Source organism: Teleopsis dalmanni, chromosome 1 (genome assembly GCF_002237135.1).
Source record: "Teleopsis dalmanni isolate 2A chromosome 1, ASM223713v2, whole genome shotgun sequence".
NCBI lineage: Eukaryota > Metazoa > Arthropoda > Insecta > Diptera > Diopsidae > Teleopsis > Teleopsis dalmanni.
Genome location: NC_051846.1, coordinates 10226748 through 10250205, shown reverse-complemented (window position 1 = coordinate 10250205; position 23458 = coordinate 10226748). Strand labels below are relative to the sequence as shown.

The window sequence follows — 23458 nt, the reverse complement described above, 5'->3', positions numbered from 1 at the left end:
AATGAAACTGTCAGCTTATTATTGTAGTTATGAATATATGTATATAGTATATTCTCATTGTAGTTATAATACATATGTATCAATGCGCATAGAAGTAAAGTCAAATTTATATATGTACATATAAAGAAAATTTATTATACATATATTAATTTATACTTAATTTAATTTATACTTTATTTATATACATATAATAGGATTAAATGATTTTAAATTCAATTTCAACAAATAAATAGTTAAATAAATAAAATAAAAACAATAATTAAAATAATATTTAAGCAATTACGACTTACAAAAATATCCATTCACATATATAATATGTATGTACATTAGGGTGCCATTAAGGTATATGGGCAATTATTTTTTTTTAAAATCGGATGACGGCACCCCCCAGATCGGTTCATTTTACTAAAAAAATAATCTGTGTAAAATTTTAGTTCAATTGGATAAATGGAAATGGTGCCCCAAGAGCCTCAAAGATTGGAAAATAATGATTTTTTCCATAAAGTTCATCTTTGATTGCTTATATCTCCGATATATTTAATTTTACATAAAAACTGTCAAATACAGAAAAACTTTGTATGAGTGAATTGTTTATTTTTAATAGATCTATAACTTTTAGGAAGACAGTTTTTATGTAAAATTAAATATGTCGGAGATATAAGCAATCAAAGATGAATTTTATGGAAAAAATCGTTATTTTCCAATCTTTGAAGCTCTTGGGGCACCATTTCCACTTATCCAATTGAACTAAAATTTCACACAGATTATTTTTTTAGCAAAATGAACCGATTTGGGGGGTGCCGCGGGCAATTTTCCGACTTTCGAAAATTAATGGCACCCTAATGTACATATGTACATTATAATTACATATTATAAGATTTGTACATATTTAAGATAGATTTAAGATTTCTCCGTAATATATTTTATATATCCATATATTTTAGTATTTTAAAAATATATATACATAACTGCAGTACATATAAAATAACGTATTGAGTATATCTTCAATAAATAGTGGTGGTTGTTTTTCTACAACTGTTTGTTCTGTAGTTTACAATATGATACACAATTTAATTTTATAATTCTCAGCGGGTATGAAATATTTTTGTATGACATCTTGTAAATTTGAGTAAATAGTTATCGCTTCTCGGCCTTATGGCTAAGATCAAAGTGTAGTATCTGTTCTTATCAGCTTAACATCTGATAGATCCTCCATCGGAGGACAACAAATGTTAAACTGATTTTTGGAATTAGGCGGAGTGTTTAGGGGCTTGCTCCACCTCTGCCGCGGGTTGGCCCGGTAATGCAGTACCGCCGGGATTTCGGCCCAATTATAAATGCATTCAAATTTAGTTGTAGAAGAATTGTGTTGTAATTGTATCATAATAACGCAATAATTATTATAGGATATGGCTTTTCACTCTATGGCAGTGAGTAAATATTGCTATCTCTGGTAGTAACACTTAATTTTGCAATTGTAATTTGATTTAATATTAAATTTAACGCGTCAATCGTGGAAATGTACTTACTATATAGGTAAGTTAGAAAAATCTCTAATAAGAGGTGCTTAGATTGTAGTGTGACGGCCTTTCGCTTAAAGTAAACTTGAGCTCAAATAATGAAAAGTTGTATATTATTAAACAATTATTAAGATTTGATTAGAAAAATAATTGAAATTGTACTTTAACTACTTTATTATATTTCATTAGCACCAAAACTTATTAATGACATTAAATATATAAGGTCTATTGTTTTTATACTTTTACACTCCAACTTTAAATCATAGAGATCAGAAAGATCTTTTAACTATTTGAGATCCGTTGGTAATTTTTTTTGAAGGAATTAAAATAAATAAAAAAGCATAAATTAACTGCTGTTATTTTATTGTTAAATTCTGGATTCATATAAGGTTTTATTAATATATACAAACTATATTTAAGTTTATTAAGCAGACATTTTGTACATTTATATATTATATATTAAATTAAAAAAAATCTTAAAAAATAAATTTTTTTTTATTTTTTCAGATTATTTTCTCCCAATGATAAATAGAACTGTATTAAGACTATAATATAACAAATAATTGCTATAATGCCACTGAAGGTAAGTTCCTTGTTCAAAAAAAAGAGACCACATAGATCTACTTCCAAACGAAAGCTGCAGACTTGCAAGCCAAATAACTCACACTGTAAAAAATATAATAATTATTGACAAAATACTGAATTGAAACTGTAAGAAATCTATTACCGTTTTATAAAAATTTTGACAATTTAGAGGAAGCTCACTTATGCCTCGTAAAATATCGGCAGTATCTTGTTGTGCTTCTACTATTAGACTGGCTACTAAATCCGTGTAATATAAGTTCGTTGATAAACTTATGATAATCGAAAATAATAGAAAACCACTGCACCAAATGGAGACATCTCCATTCTTCATCATAAATACAATTCCAGTGAAACCAAAAATTATAGACCAAACAGAACAGGTGAAACGTGTGGCCAGCAAGTAAAAGGAATACAATTTGTGTAACCTTTTGACTAAACGTAGTAACTCCCAATGTATGCGCAGCAACTGTTGTACTTTATCACTTAACTTCAGAACAAATTGCTGCTCAAGGTATCTCCTTTCAATAGAACACAGAAGCTTCAATTCTTGCCAACATTGCAACAACTGCGAGTTGATGACACACAAAGCACGGCATATATACCACATACCAAAAAAGTACGCAAACAATGTGGTATAGAGAATATTATCCACATTATTAAAAATAAAGTTTAACAATATTGTGTAGAATGAACGCTTGCTTAGTAATAAATTAGTGCAAATCGCAGATGTAAAAAATCCATAAATAGCGAAGATACATCGCCACAGTAGCAAATTGTAAAATCGTTGGCGCACACTCCTTCTCAAAGGGAAGTATTTCAAATATTGTTGATGTATGTACTTAACATCCAGAAATATTTCATACTCCGCACGATCTCTCCAATAACGATGCATGGCAGCACAAATAATATGCAATCCATATACAACAGCACCAACCTTACCTGTAGCAGTCAACAAAGGCGTCCAAAACTGAGCGTCTAACATCTGTAAACTATCCCACAGGACAATTGGCAGTAGCACTACGGTTACGATATTAACCGTAAGTGCGAGTCCTCGCGTTAAATAGTTTCGTCTGTAGTCATTATTTTTGCTGTCATAGAAATATGATGTTGCCCCAATACATACTGTGTAAGAGGTAAATACCGAAACGAGCAAATTCCTTAAATAACGCCGTTGCCAAACTGGCATTGCTGATGTTAACTGCTTGACTAAGACTAAATAAACGCTTTTGACTTTGTGCTGCCGGTCTGCAGAAAACACAAAATAATTCAGCAAATTTTAGATTAGTCAACAATGAAAAAATTAATAATAATAACAATTTTCTAGAGCATTCTAGAGCGCACTTTAAATAAAATAATTTTAAAATAAAATATGAAACAGTGACTTATAACTCCTTATTTCCTTACACGATCCTTATAAAATGCTAAAGTTTCAATTTTTCAATAATTTTAATCAGCCTTTGAAATTGTAATTACTAACATTTTTTTCTTGTTTAATTGAACCCTGCTAACCTTTTTAGTATGTTCACTAGTGTAAGTATTCATAATAACTTAATTGCATTAATTAACTTTATGGCATATCCATAAGTTTGCAGTCTAAACCCACTCTGCTTATATGTTTAATTACTGGATTAGGACAAAAAGTTTAGGCTGCATTAATAATTATGATAGCAAATAATTGTTGATATGAATATGTTTGGCAATTCGTAAATATTATTAACACACATTATAGATTATTAATATTTATAAAGTAATTATTGTTAAAATATTTCTTTTTGCGTATTAAATGCGTCGTTTATAACTGTATAAAACACACACTATTCTTGAACGTTAATATGTATAGTATATATTTATTTATTGAGATTAAAACACTCCTGCTCCAAATTGGATAAAGTTTGCATCAGTCAGTTGTTCCACCTAAAGCAGAACCGACTCAGTATTTCGGTTTTGGCATTAACAAGTCACTACGTGTTAAAAAGACAGTCTCAGTCTACCATCTAACAACTTTTGTCAGGGTTGTGACCATCTGCATGAGGAGGAAACTGTACTTCAACTCATGTGTTAGTGCCCATCAATTCATAAAAGACTATTGGATGGATATCCTTGATGCTTCATTTCTAACTGACTTGATAGAACTGTAATCTTTTTAAATTCTAAGTAATGCCTAGTTTACAGACTTGTGTGATTGCTTCTTTTCAACTTCAAATCGAGGAATCACGACGAGACGCTGTTCGCACATTAGATCTTTAGGATGCGTTTAAGGTAGTACTTCCAATCTAGCTTACAGTAAATGTCTCATCTGTGATGATACAATTATCACAATTTTCAAATAATGACCTCAGTTAATTTTGGTGCACAAGACTGTCAATTCAATCTAACTCTATCAATCAATCCCTGTTAGTTCTTTGTTAGTTCTTATATTCACTTTGAAATGAAAAAAGTTTATTTCATTAATTTAATCTAACTCTATCAATCAATTCCTGTTAGTCCATAATTTGTTACTTCTGTGGATATAACATTGAAATGAAAGAAGCTTATTTCATTAATCTATTTTGAAATTAAGTATCGTATTCGTATTAAGTATCGTATATATATACCCTTTAGTTTCACTAACAGTCCACATATTTTAAACTTTTTTTTTCATATTTTATATATAAGTTAAACGACTTTAGCAGTTGTCTTTCAACTGCTATTTCTTTGTCGATTTTGAGACGGATCTACAACTACCAAGTTTATTTTCAAACCAATTACGAAGTCATTGATTTATCTTCAGTAAAGTCAGAATATCCCTACTAATACTGTCTGCATTGTACTTATTTTTAGATTTACCTAAATTATTCAAAGAAGAAACATGTTTCCGCAAAGATTATTATATCAATGACCTTGAAAATATTACCAGAGAGAAGATATTTGATTTCTACTCATCATTTTATAGCAATTTTATACCGCAATTTTTTATTTTTTAATTTCTTTATTTTACTCAATTTATGACCCATCATTATAACGTCTACGATCATCAACATTAACAATATTGCTATGCATAGCACAAAATATAGAAGTTTAACCGCCAATTTTCACGACATTAACTGGAAAAAATGATTTGTGTTTAGTCTCGTCATCAGATGATGTCAGCGCTGATCACTGGGCACGTCAATTACAAGGCTGATGCACGCTGCGCATGACGGAAAGCTCAATCTATGCCTGGGCAGTCGTGCAATTGTTAATTGGCAATAAAAGACACATCGGCTCAGAGAAAAAAGCAGGCAGACGATATGGTCCTAAGTATTTGTATTCAAAATTAAACCCAAAAAAATAAAAAATATTAATAATTTAAAACTGGAAGTATAGAAAAAATTTCCATTGAATAAACATTGCTTGAGGATACTCGTATTATACAATAAAAATTAATATTTCCGGTGAAAATCTATAAAGAATAAATGGAAATGCCTGCATGGACTGCTGCGGTTTATTTTCTAATATTTTAACAATTTTTCCGACAAATTCACACAGGCATATATGTTAGCATGTGCTTAAATCCATATTCTGGTTGTGTGCATATGAAAAAAAGATAGATAGATAAGACTCTCACATGATATAAGTGATTTAACCAGTATCTACTGAATTACGTAGCAGTTTTCAGACTAAAATTATTTTCCTTTGAAAAATTTTCTATTTTCTTTTACGGCAATTTATTTACACAGCGGCAACACAATTCAAGGCTACCGTTAAGCCACTTGTTCTTGCCACATTTACTCGTAGATACTGTAATCAACTGACTGATCGGCTATGATGAGTTGCAGAATACGCTTAAGTGCAACTATTAACTATACTTTGCCTTATATAAAAACACAAATTCGAAGAACATTCATTTACTTATGTACATACCTATGTACATATCTATACATAATACATACTGCATGCACTCCATAAATATTCAAGTTACTAAGCGCCGCTTTATTTCTCAGTGAGCTGAACTTGCATCTTTTATATGGTGCTGCTACCGCTGACTATTCATAATTATGCTGATGTTTCGATTTCGCTTACTGCAGCCAGTAGTTGCAGTATCTCAGTATCTAAAGTTGTTCACTGTTGCACGTTACTAATCCCAGTGACTGTGCGCCTGTTAACTTGGCCATGAAACAGTAGCTCAAGAAAAGTAATTGCACATTACATGTTGCATGTTGCAGCAAAAAAGCGCCGCATACCAGCAGCAAACCAAGCAGTTGTGGTGCGCTTTGTGGTGTCTGCGATCTTATGCGGAACGAGTGGCATGTTGCAGACTCTTTGCTACTTGTGCTGTCAATATTGTTACCGATCGTCGACTGCTCCAACCGCAATTGTAGAAATAAAAGTAAAATGATAGCATAAACCAAAATTAATCTCACAGATACGAACGAATCACAATATATATTGTATTTTATCAAAAAGTGAACTTACATTTGTGGTTTCCATAATGGCAGTGGCATGGCTTTTTATAAGGTTATATTTTCAATGAAGTTGGTACTGTTTTTTGCGGTCTTTGACCGCAGCTTTATAAAATCAAAATTATTTTATTTGCAGAACTTAATTTGAGATGTCTAGCGAAATTCATCACAGGTTTTGTACCTTTAATGTTCACTTTCAGAAATTATTTTTAGAATTAAATATGAGAAATGGTTTGGTAAAATTTTATATGAACTTCAATAATTAAACATTAATAATGAAAAGAAAAAGTTAAATTAAAAATTGATTTACGAAAATTGAAATTTATGAGAAATCTTAATCTTTCTAATATTTATATACAAAAATCTTTATTGATAAGATCATCTTATAATATGTATATGTAATATTACACATATACATATTATTACTATCACATTTGGCTGCACTATCTATATTGGGACTTGACCTGTATCAGAATTTATCTTCAGTTATTCTTATAATCACAATAGTCCACCAATTTTTCAGAAATATTTACAATGTATCATCATCGACACAATCTATAGTTCTATAGTCGTAGTTCTGCCGCATTACAATCTTAACAAGACATAGTTGATAAAATCTAACAACATTAGTCGTACTCATCCACGCTAGAATCTAAATAAATCACTGCTAACAATAAATTTTATATTTACTGAGTCTATCTTAGTATGATTATGTGACCGATAGATATTAATTTTGCAATTTATGTAGTTACAATATCCACTTTCTTCTATGAACTTTATAACCCATCGCTGTATCGATGTCTATATATTCTGCTTTCATACGCACACCACTACTGAATTTCTCTCAAACGATTTTCAGGAATATATTTAATAGTAACATATCATTAAATGAGTTCACTTCTCATCGGCATTCATCAGAATTACCCTAAATTGATAAAAATAAACTTTTGTTTTTTGAAGTCTTGAAATCTGATGTCAGATGTTTAGTAGGATGCTTGGGTTACTGGAATGCAATCGATACAATCGATTTTCTTGCTTATGTCATTTCCCAAGCATGTATTTGGTACCAGAGCACTAATAGAATAAACCAAATTTTAAATTTTATTATATGAAAATCATGAGATTTTTTAAAATTACTTAAATTAAATAAATCTTTACCTAATATATTTATAATGCTTAATCTCTTTATTCGAAGTCTATTACAACACTACTTCTATTCTAAATACCTACTTGCTCCATTTGGATTTTGTTATACTGATACTGTATACTGATGTATTGGATGTATGATTACTCATGTATTCTTGTAGGATATATATTTAGTAGTATTTAATATTACTACTTCAAGTAGTATTTAGTAGATATTTAATAGTGCTATATGGTCACCCTAAAATTTTATTTAACTGAAACATTAAATTTATAATTTAAAAATTAGCTCATTATTACTTTTTTTACTATTTCTGAAAATTCTTGTCTTTCAACATAAAAATTTTAATTTTAATTAATTAATAAAATAATTTGCTCAACCTTTATTTTTATAACTTTAGAACTGAAAACATGTACCCATTCTCTAAGTGATAAAGGTAATATGTGTCCTATCTGTGATGTACACTACGGGTAGTATATCGTTGGCATAACCAGTTATGTTTTACTGTATTAGTTGTATATTATATTTTCCAATCTAGATCATAGCTCTTCTTCTTCTGTTATACAAACATTTTATCAGACTATCTACGCACTCTTGTTGACTTCCCGTACTTTCTTATAAAAACACGATAACTGAACTGCATACGATGACTGCTCATACGATATCCTGGTAGTGTACATTATAGATTTAAATACTTTTAAATTTTGAGCTTATATTATTCGTACATAATTTGTTAATTGTGTATTCATCTACAACAGGGCTGTCCAGACCGGGTGCGATCGCGGGCCAATACAAACCACTATACAGATTGGAGGGCCGCAGAAAGAAATATCTACATAAAGTTCATAGTTGTTTTCCACAAAAATAAAAATACGGTTTTAATGTCAATGTTAGTTTTATTAATTTATCAATTTAAATTCATTTATTTGGTATACTATACAAATTAAATAATGTAGTTTTACCAGTACACCGTAAGAAAATTTGCGTAATTGTAGTAGATTAAAAACATGTCTCGGGCCGCACAAACATTAACCGCGTGCCGTAGTTTGGACAGCCCTGTGTCAGATAATCAAAATAACACAAAAATATTTGTAATCTAGTAACAATTTTGAACATATCTCAAGAAAAAACTATTTATACATTTTTTTATATAAGAAGAGTAATAATACGGAATAGAAATATATTGCAAAAATAACTTGAAAATAGTTTAAAATAAATTTAAAAAAATTTCTAATAAGAATTTATCTAATAAAGTCTAAAATATAAACATTAATCCTCAAACTACACCTTTGTACATCACTCTGCCCATTATCTTCTGCTCCTGTTTTTGTGGTCATGCCAATTTAATTCTATTTCTCAAGAAAAATTTTATTTTACTTAACTCTTGAGCGGTCACTTTGTGGACTTAACGTATAATTGTATTTGCTTGTCATAAGACCCCCATGAAGTACATAAATTGTGAATTGTCGGAACTTGTGGTTAAAATTGATGTTGATGGCTTGTTGAGTTGACAGCAATAATTATGCTGCATCAAATCGTGCGTTTTGTTATGTGCGCCATAATAGCTTAAATTGTTACTTATTGTGGTTGCAATTGATCAACATTTCTGGCAGCCACCACAAACCAGTTTAAGATGATTCTTCATGGGAACCTCTGCAGCGAAATGTTGCAGTCCTCTACTGTCACTAAAATGTTGGATAATACAGCATCTTACAATATTTACAATTTCATACTATCATAAATACTTCAAAATTTTGACTTGCAACCACAACAACTCAAAACCTTATTTATCTTAGATTTTCGTTTAGCGTATATGGCGACTGACACCTGAAATACTTAAACCGTTCAAAGTAATAACACCGCTAAGTCGTCAGTAACACTTGGACAATAAAAAGTTGAAATATTCATACTAATACACAATACAAAATAGCTAAGCAGATACATATGTATGTATAGATAAACAATCAACCAAAAATATCTAAAACTCTACAGGCAACAAAAATTTTTCAAGTTGAGTTTTGCTCTGAATCACAATTAATAAACTGTGAAATTCACTTTAATTGCATCTTCAATAAAATGAAATTCTTTCGAGTGCTACTCATGAACGAAAGTACAAAACTCTTCCATAAGCTGGAGCTAATGCCAAGAGTTCTGCCAATTTGTACGATTTCAAGTGCAATTACAACGAATTTAAGTACTTCATGAGATAAAAGTGCGCTCCACTTGAGTAATCCGTAAATTAAATGGAAAATTAAATTAATCATTATTTGCCTCAAGATGAATCAAATAAACAAAAAATTATTATTGATGATAATACCGCTTCCAGATACAAGTAGAAAAATTACACAAAAAATTTTCTTTGCATGGAGGTTAATGGTATTTATAATTATTTTTACCATTTTTATTGGTTTAAATTAAATTAATTAAATAATTTAGTTAACATATAAATTAGTTTAAATCTTTCAATTATCTATAGTAAATATTAAATTTAATATTTAAAATAACTGTATCACATAGGTAAACATCAGCATCGATGAGCTTTGAAAGCAGATGAACTATTAAATTGCAATAAACATAACTTTTAGTTAATAATTTTATATTGTGTTATAAAAACAAAAAACATAAAGTAGATAATTCGTTTCAAAAACAGCTTCTAATTAGTTCAGTTAGTTGGAGTAGGTCTGTAGTAATAAGAAGCCTGCTAACCTCTTCGTTTACATGCCTCTGGAACCGCTTAGAATGAGCTTCAACTTGTTGAGGCCATAGTCTTAACATCTAATATCGATATAGTAAAGGTGCCATAAGGCATTAACAGCATTTTGGAAAATTTTAGAATAGTATAGAAATGTAAGAATTAAAAATATAAATACAATTAATTATTTCAATTATTCTGTAACTGATTTATGATTTTGTTCAAATGTGACACAGTAAATGTATTTGTTAATGAACTTTCACAGCAAATTTACAAAAACTCCAAAATTCCAACATACGAGTCAAGTACAGGAGTCAAGTTCAGTTGGCTAATGAATGCTGACTCTGAATTTTGCATTTGGCAGGGTACGTATTCAACCATTGGTACTTGCAGTCTCAAATTATTATTTCCTTATAATAAATATAAAAAATAATTCCAACACTACTAATGTTGAGTATTTGACAATACTCGAAATACCTCTTATTAATTACTATTAATTAAATTAAATAAATAAAAATTTTGTTCTTGTAGTTTACTACTTTTTAAGAACTTTCTAACAGAACTTTTCTTTCAATTTCGATTATATTTATTATAAAAATACTTATTAAATATTTATAATATTTATTAAGTGCCACAGGCCCACAAATGTGGAACATGAGACATGAGACAATAGACTAGATTGAATAGAAATAGCGACCTTGTGCTCAAAGCCCACTTAAACTCAAATAATATTCCGTTATATTACCACAGATCTATAGGAGAGCATATTAGCTTTAGAATTTGCTTGTAAATTATATTTCTATTATATTACATACGGACTGGCTTGTCTTCGTCTGATCGGGACAGTTTTTTTTTACAACCTTTAGTTTGAATTTATTTAATTTTATTTTTATGTGCAAATTTTTCTTTCAAATTAAAATGCATATTCATAATCTTTCTTTATTAAATACTTTAAGGAACTGTCGTAGTGCTTAGTGGTATTATGGGAAGAAGTAAAATGAGTAATAAAAAGTTTTTTAATTTAATTTCAAACTTAACCAAGTAAAACTTATAACTTATATGCAAATATATTCTCAACTTATATTCCCAACTTTAAAACTGTGTCAGCATTGCTACAACTTTTATTGAACTGTCACCAGTGCACAACTTCACACAAATCCATAAAAATAATTCAAAATGCGCCCACACCAAAAATGCTTATAAGTCAGCAGAAAAATATTTCAAACAAAAAAAAAAAAAAAATAAGGGGAAAAACAAATAAGTAATATGTGTAACAGCACACAAAATGTGGATTTATATTTGTCATGACACATTTACAAGTAACGCTGTCAGACTGCATTCATACTCCATCCTCCACATCCATCGCACTCCACAGCCACATAGCAGTCAGTGGTACTCGTACTTGTACTCGGATTGCTATGCAAATATGTGCTCTGAAATTCGATTCCAGACGATATTTCCGTATTTCCATGTTGGCGCGAACTCATAAAATTTTGATATGTTTACCTACTGACGGTTGCGTTCGCAAGCATGCAAATAGCAGCTTTTCCGGTAGCTTAAACTTTACTTAACTTTTTCAACAAAATCACATACCGCATATGACATTTCAACTATTTGCACGCCCCACTTCATCACTGGTTCCCAGCAAAGCCAATATGCAAAGTAGGTGAGGAATGCTGAGAAATTAGTTATGATAAAAAAAATTTTTACTCAAAAATACTTACGATTTTTTTTCATTTTTGAGCTTTGCCGGCGTTGTATCTAACCACCCGTAAGTTTGATATTGCCTAAGTCCGCCATTTTGTAATTTGGTGTCAGCGCTTACTTTTCCACCGCCATCATCCATATTACCGCCGTCGCCATTATCGCTTCATAATGCAATAACAATAACAATGTTCGGCAGCTGTGCGCAATTTTCCACTTGTTGGTTTTTAATACAATTTTATAGATATACGTACGTTTTCCTGCATTATTTTCCACGGGTTTCCACGAGTTTTTGCAGTTTTATGTTTTATTTTTTGCTCGCGATTTCTAAATTGAATTCATATTGAATTGAAGTCAATCGAATTGCTGTTGGTATTAGAATTGATATTGATATTGCATTATATTGTATATGGTACTCATATATGTGGGAGCTGGGGAGCTGATGTTCGGTTGCTCATACGCTGTGTCATTCCTAATGATTATTGCGGCATAAAACGCATATGAAATTCGATTTGATATTTCAACTTGTTTATGCCAAAAGCATTTGGAACCATTTTAATGGAACGACTTGACACATGACGGTTCGTGGCTCCATGAATTACACAAAATGAATTTCGTGTTCGATTATGAATATGTCATTTATTTGGTTTTTGATTATATTGATGTGATATGAGTTGACTCTTTGACTGAGTTGAATTTTTTTTATAATTATTTTTGTTTTCATTTTTTTAATTTGCAAAATAAATATCTGAAATTCATTCCTATACTTTTATAATCTTATATAATATCCTAAAATATATAACACTAATATACAATACATAAAAATTATTTGAAATATTTTTTTATATTTTTATATTATCTCATATATCTTTCATATAATCTTATATTTAAATACATGACACTAATATACAATATTTATTCCTCGAAGTATTGCGAAATCGGTTCCGTGGGGGAGTATACTACATAAAAATATTAGGGAGTCGGACACAACATTCCATCTCCTCATCACAAAAAAAAAATTATATACAATATTTATTAATATAATATGTGCTCCCATTTGACTTTGAATTTTGTTTATAATTAATTTTATTATTATTTTTGGTGTGAAAAAAAATATTTTAAATTTTTCTCTGTATTTTTTTTAATGTTATTATTATTATTATTTCCATACTCCATTAGGAGCTTAAGGAAGCTACAAAAGTTTTCCACTGGTTTCTATTTTGTGCTATTGCGCTCAACTCGTTAAACGATTTGCCCATGTCTTGCTGAACTGTCCTTTTCCAGGTCATTACTGGGCTGCCACCACGCTTAGTCTCTTTAAAATTCTTTTCAATAAAAAAAGTTATATCATATTAACAAGTCACAACAATCCGTAATATAAAATATAAAATTAATGGAACAACGTGTCTACACCACACTTTATCAAGACATTTCATTCATTTCATCAGCTAAAGACACACTTTAGCTAAAAAACTTATAAAAGTCTGTACTTAACTATATATGAGCTGTATTAATCTTATTGATCTAGAGCATCTAGCAACATATTCTACAGATCGGATGCTTAATTACTACTTAGTGTTCTCAAACTACTTCGGGAAAAATGATTCATGACCGTAATGACTATTTTGATATTTTCGATGAAGAGATAGTGCATTATTAGAATGATTTCGATAGAATTTTGAAAAATGTACTGATGAAAATGCCTTAAAAACATAACAATGCTTACTATTTTTTCTCAAATCGCAAATAGTTTATAAATGGATTAACAATTAATTCATTTTCATTAAATTTAACTATTATGAATACTTTTACATATTTCTAATAAAAGCAAGCTAAACTAATGTTGAGCATTTTCCAAGTTGGTGCATCAGGACACTTTTACTCTTTGATAGCTGGGGGGTTTCTCCAGAGTCCCACCTATCTCACTGACTTATTTGTGTATTCCTCATAAGCTTCGTGATTATTTAATGGTTGATCAAAGATCCGTGTACCGCCCCATCCGGTTAGTGTTTACTCTGATATTAGACAGTGCTAAGTAGGGCAGCCTGCCGGCTTTCGTATATAGTTTCAGGTCTCTGTCCCTTAAGTATTTTTTGACCGGATCCATTTTAAGGTCTCTTAGCAAGTTATAAGTATTCTTATTAAGACGAAACTTTTATTGCGTTAAGATTGAAATATATTTCAATTTAAAAAATTCAGTATTAAAATAACATATTAGTACCTCAAATATTTGAAAACCAAGTTTCCGTCAGCCAAGTACCATAAAATATCACTTAAAACTTTATAAATTTTAGTTTTTTAATTTCTGGAATTTTTTATTTTCTAAAATAAATCTTATTTAGGTTGAATTTTGTCGGTTAGACATAATACATGCGGATACATATGTTGAAATCAAGTTTATAACAAGAGAAAAATCCATTGCTTTATATATATATTTATAGGTACACTCGTATATATATGTAGGAATGTTAAAACATTGTTCTACTGTCCTTTATTTGTGCCCTAACCTAATTTTCTGAAGTATTCACTTAATATTTTAAGGCAGTTGAATTTAAAACAAGTATAAAACAATAAAACACAAGTAAAAGTAAACAGACGAACTGAAAACCTAAAAACGTCTAAGTCAAAAATAAATACTCCAAAAAATATATTTTTTTATTAGAAAAATGAAAACAAAAGTATGTCCAACTTAGCAAGAACAGTGCTTCCTGCTTCAGTTCAAAGTTGTAAAAAAAACAATGAAATCCAGAGTACAAAAGTACAATTCTTCATCTGCAATTTAGCAAGAAGCAAAAACAGAAACAAAAATTAAAAAAATAACAACCAAAAAGCAAATAGAACTATACAAATAAACTCACCGGAAACGACCTTATACTCGTGTTCAAGCACGGCAAAAATAAATTTTTATATAAATAAATAAAAATTGCTTAGAAAAAGTAGCTTAGATTTCAACTGCAAGTAGAACCAAATACCAGCAACGTCTTGTTACCAAGAGTACATTTACGACGTACCCGTATTTATCTTGAGATGCCTGGCTCAGGGACGTAGTTTTAAAACAAATGATAATGGGAACATTTTTTCACTTAGAAACATATTTCTATAAAAATATAAATAAATGTACAGATATTTTTCTTATATATAAAAACAGACATCCATATAAATTCAGTAGAAGACAATTAACTTAACTTAACCAAATAATTATACCATATAATAAATCAAATTCCCCGAAATGAACGCTGTATGTCTTCAGCACTCATCGAAAAGGAAACCGAAATACCAAATAGTACTGATTGTCGACTGAATTTTGAATTTTGACTGAAGATTTGAGCAAATGAAAGTTCTGTGCCCGTTTTGTACCACAGACTCTGACGGACGACCAAAAAGACTAGATATTTGTTAAAGATTTACCGAAAAAATCAAGCATGTCTCTTATTATATTTGGTGAGAAAACGTCGTGTACTCAGTTTGCCCTGAAAACAATATGTCAGAGTGCGAAATGAAAGTCATCGAAACAGTTAAAAAAAAATTAAGCTTATAAAATAGATAAATCAAGACAACGCTAACTGTTTCATTCAAATCAGAGAGAATTGAAATCATATCAGCAGATCAGTTAATATGTGTACCTTTACGTTAACATTAAGTGAGAATTGGATAAGTGCGATCAAAATATCGACAGCCACGCATCGACTACACCATCGTTGAAAGACATCGTGGTGCATTGATCCTTATCCGAATAAGGAATAATTCTTACTTTTGAGTATTTCCCAAATTGAAATTCACTTTGAAAGTTAATCGTTTTGATATACGCTACCACTACAAGAAATGCGTTTCAGGACAATTGTGGTTACTTATCTACTTTCTTGTTTGGTCATAACAACCCGTTACAGGATTTAGCTTTGCCATAATACATGTCCGCAGGTGCCTCTGCTGTATGCGCACCATTTTCAGTATCGAATATCAGTTTCGATTAGTGTTACTTGAACTATAATCACTCAATCTTAGACACGGGTTACCTCTACGCCATCTTCTTCCAACTACCGCTTTAAATCCATTCTCACAACATGACCAATCCAGCGAAACCGCTGGATGTTAATTCGCTGAGTTATATCAATAATAAAGTTCGTACAGCTCGAATGCGGTAGTCGTCGACAATTCGTAGAAGACCAAAGATCTTACGAAGAACACTTGTGATTATTAAAGAAATATCTTTAAAAAATTATATCTCAATCAGCCTACGAAAGTGTACAGGCTGACATAATGATATTGGACTTAATTTTTAAAGCAACGATATAAACTTTATATATGCTGTACTTTATATATACTTTATTATATTATTCAATAATTTCGGTTATTTTTAATGCAAAATTAAGCTTTCATAAAGGAAGGAATTCACCTTTAAAAAAATTAGCTCAAACAGTTAAGGATCATACTATATTCAACAAATGAAAAATCAGTGATATATAATCCTTTGGTCTAGCTTTACTATATGTGTATTGCACTCTACTCTTTGAGGGCAATAAAATATATTTAAATTACTTGATCTTACTTGGAGGTACTTATTGGTAGTTAGAAACTTTATGAATTTAGTAAAACTAAACACCAACACCGCGTTATCAAATTTCAGAATGGTTACAGGCTCCTCGGGGAGGTATGCAGATCTGAGGTCAATTATAGTCTGATAAAGTGATAAACAATAATCTAGTCAAGGTGTAGAGGGGGGTTTTAAAGAAACCTCGAGTTTCTTCAATATAAGTGCTTAAGTGCACTAGCTCAAAACAGCTTCAACATAATAAACACCTAGCCTATTTAAAGATCTTAATAGGCTAACCACAAATCTTGTACGCAGTCGCCAGTCTACAGAGAGGTTGAAGAACTTACAGATTTTAGATCAATTAATAGAAGTATAACATCAAAGACGGTATTATAGCTACTTAATTATATTTATAAAATAGATTAACACCAGCAATTGTTAGGATATTCCTTTGGTTTATAGAAATACGCTCATTGTTGTAAAAATAGAACCCAACTCGCATGATTTATATAGAAAAATAATATAAGATCAAAGTACTCATTATTTTTAAAATTTTCATAAAAACTTTCTTACTAAGCCACTGCAGTGCCTCAACTCTTTTGTTTGATTCTTAACTGTTAGTCCTTGTGATATGTATTTCTATTGTTCTTATTTCAAAACTATGACATACATAAGTTGAAAGTTGAAAGTTTCGCGATGTTGTCTCTCATCTCCACATATAACATATAACAGAAATCGAGTTTATTATCATAATACTGCCTTAGTGGAATACTCAACTAACCTGTCCTTTGTTTTCGTATATTAGCTGTACTTAAATTTCGATTTTCGCACAATGACAACTTAAACTTAACATCAAAAAATAAAAAAATAAAAAGAATTAAATAAAATTCTAATAAAAACTTTTATAACAAAACCAGAAATCCTCTGTGCAAACATGTGTTACAGAGCTCAAGCTCACTAAAATCCATTGAAATTGATATCGTGTTTGCAAAGGATTTCGCCAGTTTCGTGGATTTCACAGTTTCTGTTTTGTTTGGGTTATGAGATTCTCGTTCTAAATTCATTGTTAAATCGTTTGGAAACTATTGTTTTGGAAGTTGTTATTTCATTTTCTTCCATTTTTTCAGCTTTCGGTCTCTTCTTATTTTATATATGGTATCTGCAGACATGCGATTTTTGATTGCCATAGCGTTTTCGTCCTTATTGTCGTGCTTTTATGATGTGACATTTAAGGTTAACGACTATGACAAATTGTGTGTGGAAAATGTTATTTTTATAGCAAATTTGATATGTCTTAAGTCATTGCTGCTTGGTATAAATTTATACATTTATTATTATTAAATTGATACAGTGAAATGTGTAGTTTGGGAGCAATAATTTTTTATTATTATTAATCATTTTTTATTAGGTACATATTAAATTTAAAAGCTAATTGACTAGAGAGATATTTTCACTAAAAATGTGATAATTGGATTTAAGTTAAGCCAAAAATTTAGTAGATTTCTATTCAAAATTTTTATCATTTACTTCAAATGTTTATCATAGTAGACCCATAGAGTTCAAATGATTGGTTAATCTACCTAAACTACTTCGAATTTGCGACCCATTGCTTTCTTAAAGCTCATATTCGAATTAGATTTTAGTTTTGTTTGTTATTCTTATTCTAAACTTGAACAATTATAAGCAATTATACTAGTAGTACTAGTAGATTTTATTTATACTAGTAGTACTGCATTATAAATAGATAAAACTAGAAATTATATACTCCCTATCAAAGTTAAAAGCTTTATTTAAAGAGTTAAAGATTTAAATATTTTTACTTGACAGGTGTTTTTGAATAATTCAATACTGCAAACAAATCTTATACTATTTAAGTTGTCAAATAACTATTTAAATTAAGCTAAACATACATACTTGGCTAAAAGTTTCGGCCTTTCTTGACCCCTAGTGCTTCCTCTCATACTCATTTACCCATACACCGATAAGGTTCAGTCCTTACCATTGCTCTGTCGATTATTCTCTGGTCTCTCTCTGCTTTTATCATTCTCTTGAAGCCGTTTAGGTGCAACGACCGAACAAAAACTGGCTGAGTTCTCTTTGTCTAACTAATTTAATTTCTGTACTTTAGTTACCTTATAGCAATTTAGATTGTCTAAAATCTATGAGGATTTTAAAAAGTTCTAACTTCTTATGTATTTTTAATTACTTAGCTCTTCATTTCATACCGTTCTAACCATACTACAATGAGGTTTAGGCTTTACCATTGCTTTGTAGGTTTCTTCTCTGGCTAGCTAATCGACATTAAAACTTTACTGGAACACTGCTGCCTAACTGATGGCATATTTACCTCAAAATAAGTTAGATATAGTATAGTATAGATTAAGCTTCGTAAAAATTTTACTAATCTGAATTTCTAGTTCTGTATGTTTGGTTATTGCCTTCATAACTTTCGCTTCATTGAACCTTATATTTTCTTTAAAAATGTAAGCATGATCTAAATCATTGTCTATTCCAATTCGTTATTTAGTAAACTTACTAGTTTTGTTTCGTGGACAGTCTAGCAGGTTTTCTGAGCTCAACAATATATTTAGAAGTACCGGCTCGTTATTTATTCCAATCAATTCTTTTTACAAATACTATAACAATTTTTTGTGCTAACACGTATTGCGATATGTCTTATACGGATCCTATAGAACATGTCTGTCTTTGTATTTTTTTTTAACACTACTTGACTTGTCTTTAATCAAGCAAATGCATCTTTGGCTACAATTGACCATGCCATTATTGTGTATAGCCACTATATCCTATATTCGTGTAAGATTTTCATCGCCTATTTTCTACGTATCATTACCGTAAGTTTGGTCTTACAGCTGTATTTCTTATAAGTTTTAACTATCTAATAACCATAGCCAAATATTTTACTTACTTCCTTCTTAAAGTACAAGTCTTAAAGAGGGTATCACAAAAATATTATCAATGTTTTTGCGTTATGGAAGGTTTCTTGGTAAATTAAACAAATGTAGCTTTCAAGGGGTTTCCCACAGACCTACAATGTTGAGCTACGATTCATATGCCCCTTTACATGTCTTACATCATAGAGGGCTTATTTAAGTTTTTTTTTCGAAAATTACTTTATTATTTGTATTTTATATAATATATTTATATGTTTCTATCTCCATTTATATTAAAAATCGTTAATCGATGTTTTTCCATCGATTATTTAAACTCCTGTGAGGACATTTAATAACACTAAAGCATAAAGCTTTACATAAAAGAACGTATAAACAACACTAATTCCTCTTTATATTTTGATGACTTTAATAACTTTTTGACCTCATTCTCTATACGTACTCGTCTGCAGTTTAGAAATTTCACTAACTAATAGAACACTTTCAAGATATTTTCCTTCTTTCTTTGAAACGTTTAGGAGCAAAAAAACTTATATGGACTGTCATAGATAGAGATGCATCATTTAACCTGTACTAAATTTATATACGTACTTACTCACGAGTACATACTTACATGTATGTGCCTTTAACATCAATGCACTTCAACTTTTAAGTACTTGCAGCACTTTCATTCAGAAAAATTCAAAAGAACTAAGAAATCTGAGGAATGCAACTGAAGGAACGGAACTCTAACAAAAGAAACAAAAGTAATGGAAATGTAGTTCCAGACGACAATAAAACTAGAATATTGCACAATAAAAAATTAAAATCTGCTTACATGCATAGGAACTGAATTTTACAAATTCTCATTTTCACATGTGCACTTTAGATGTTTATTCGATGTGCAATTGAATGCAATTTTAATCTGTATCTGCATCCGAACTTCACTGCATTCCGCTCGCTTGTTTGTGCGGCTCGGCGGAAAATTCTTGAAGTTGCTCGTTTTAAAATAATTAAATTTGGAAATGAATTTCTTGCTGGAGTTCGATTTTGCTTTCAGGTTAAATAATTTTAATTTTCTGCTTTGCCGTATTGCTTTGTATTATTTTTGATTATTTCTTGGAATCACAGTTGCAAATAATTTTTGACCATTCGTGCATGAAATATGCTGACACAGTAGCTTCAACTTTGACGTTAGCTCTGAAATGAGCGGTACGTGCCGCATTAGAAAGCCATGTTGCAGTAGCACAAGGCAACATGATCCGACTGCAAATGAACCAAGGAACTGCTGGAATGCAGCAAATGCTCAAAATATCGCTTAGACATTTATTAAGACTTTTTAAATACGAGTACAGCACAATTTTCATTGCACTCAAGTTGCTGCAGAAAATAAAAATATAAAGTAGTAAAGTTATTATTTTTGTTATTAAATGAATATTTATATATTATATCTTATCATACAACGAATCGAATCAGTGAGGTCCATGCTTCACTGATAAATAATTTTATTGTTAGCAAAGGAAAGTCGATGTAGATTTCTACAGAAATAGATGAAGGTTTCCAAGTGAAATACCAACAATGAAGTATTTGCTACCGGTCAATGAAAAGCCCTTTTAAGTTATTCAACCGATATTCTTCAAGAAATATATATTAAATTAGCAGCTTCACATTACAAATTGAAGTCTCAAGTTTTACTCAAAATAATATTTATATTTGATTTATTTACAATAATCGCATCACGTAAATAATTCACAGATGAAATGTTTAATCACCACCTTGGTATATTTAGAAGAGAAGAGATATAGACAGAAATATTCTGTCAATTGTATAGAAAATTGTTATTATTTTATTATTAATAATATTATTGTTATAATTGTTATTATAAATTGTAATTATGTACGTGCAAATACAAATTTCTTCAGATATATATACTGAGTACGAAAACTATATCTACTATCGCTTCTATTACTTCCTCCAATTATTCATACAGTGCTGCCAGCAAGAGATTTCTACTTTATTGTCGCGTAGTATTGTCCATATACTAAGACTAAAATTGTAGTGCATTTAGTGGTGGAATGCATTGAAGCTGAGAGGATGTATCCGTGAGCTACTGCAATAACACACACTGGACTGTAGTGCCAAATAAGAAGAAAAAGAAGACATACAAATTTATAGAAAAAAATCATTTTGACAAAACCTTACTTGCGTTGGTAGTCCTATCAATTTATTTCGTATATCGGCCTGGACCTTTGATTCACATACTCACCTTTTAAAAACATATACTCTTACTCACTATATGATCCCTCTACTTGATAATTTCATCGACGGTAAATACTTACTCTCTTTTTTTTTTTGAACTGCTTCTCTACACATGTTTTTAATTGAGACATCGTTTTTAAGTCTCCCTTCATAGTCAATTCATAGTCAAATATACTTTGGATAACAACGAACTACGTGAACATAGGGGTAAAGCTCATCATCATCATATCATAAGAATAGTTCATGTTTTTAAGAACGGCACTCAAACACGGTACATAATTCATTCACATAATGTTCTTACAGTCCACACAAAGTTGATCTGGAGAGAAATTTTTCTGAATAAAACTTTAAGAATTGCTCCATATTTATGTTATATTAAATTATGACCTCCATTATTCTGAATATAGGACAAAGAGTGATGACGTTTATAATTCTGAACCCTATATGCAAAGAGTAGCATAAGGATCTCTGCAAGTTAACTGTCTGCTGACATTATATGTTAGTAACACCTATTGACCTATAGGTTTTACTATATTCTTTATCGGTTTTTCAAGCTGATATCATTGTACTAAGATTTTTTTAATAGTGCGAAAACGTAGTCATAAGAAATCAGATAATTGTACAACTAAATATTGTTAACTCCCGGAGAGACTATTAGCTAGATATACTTTATCGGATCTTAAAGTTGATATCATTGTTGTTAATATTGATATAATTTTTCGATATTTTAATAATATAATCCTTAATTAACGTTTTATTATACTTGTACAACTAGAAATATTAGCTTCTGAGCGAATACTGGCTGCGGTTACTCTAATGTTCTATACAAGTTTGTATCGTTGTTGTTGTTCATTACAGTTTATTGATAGTTCGATAATGTAAATATCAGAAAACAAGCTATTATGCAGCTGGATATTTTTAGTTTCCAGAGCAACTACTGGCTAGTATTGTTGCTGTTATTAATGGAAATGCCAAGAGTTTCCCGATAATTCCAATATGTACTCATTAGTAACCAGTTGACTGTGGTTACTGAAGTTCTTCTTTGGTACTTTAAGCTCAGAGTATTACTCATTACTCTCGTTCACCGCTCGTAAACAATTTTATCATTGCATAGTTAATATGCCTAAGCTCTAATTAGAACTTCACAAAGCAAAGTATCTGATCGCATCCAACTTAATAAAATCTGTCTAAAACTCAGAATTATACAACTCATTTTAATTTAATGATAATGATCCAACACAACAATGTATAACTCAATGTATCAGTTTGAAACTATTTCAGGAACCTGTATTTCATAATCATCTTTGTTATTTTTATCTATTCCCAGCAGTCGATCATGCGCTTTAATGGCGCTATTAATGCATTTCGAAGAAGTACTAAAACGCAACACTTTCCTTACAGATAACGCATCTTTTTACATTACTATGTGTTAGTGTAAGTAAGCGCTTTGCTCTCGCTATACTCTGAGCAGTTAGTATTTTTAGGAATTAGACCACGAAAGCGCTACAAGGAAGCAGATTGACAAAGGAGAGCTATGCGCTTCACCTACGTATCATGTAAAGCGCATCAAATAAATTTGTTGGGTCATAAAAGAAACTATCTATGGATATAGTATGAAATTGCTTGAAAAGTAAAACATATGTGAGTAAGGAAGATAAAAAGACGTTGACTCATTATACGAGTATATTATGTGATATTAATATGACATAGTAAG

General features: G+C 30.3%; 1 protein-coding gene and 1 non-coding gene across 2 annotated transcripts in view; both read left to right on the top strand.

Moving 5' to 3' along the window:
• The first annotated feature begins 1139 nt into the window (after nt 1-1139).
• On the top strand, nt 1140-1336 carry LOC119673648. The gene has a single exon (XR_005252162.1). It is a non-coding gene; the product is annotated as a U2 spliceosomal RNA (small nuclear RNA).
• Nucleotides 1337-2025: 689 nt separating this feature from the next.
• Nucleotides 2026-23458, top strand: part of LOC119670944 (tensin-3-like) — a 34373-nt gene continuing 12940 nt past the window's right edge. Inside the window, exon 1 of the mRNA XM_038081401.1 lies at nt 2026-2103. The gene's annotated coding sequence lies outside the window, so the exon portion shown is untranslated. The remainder of the gene's footprint in view (nt 2104-23458) is intronic.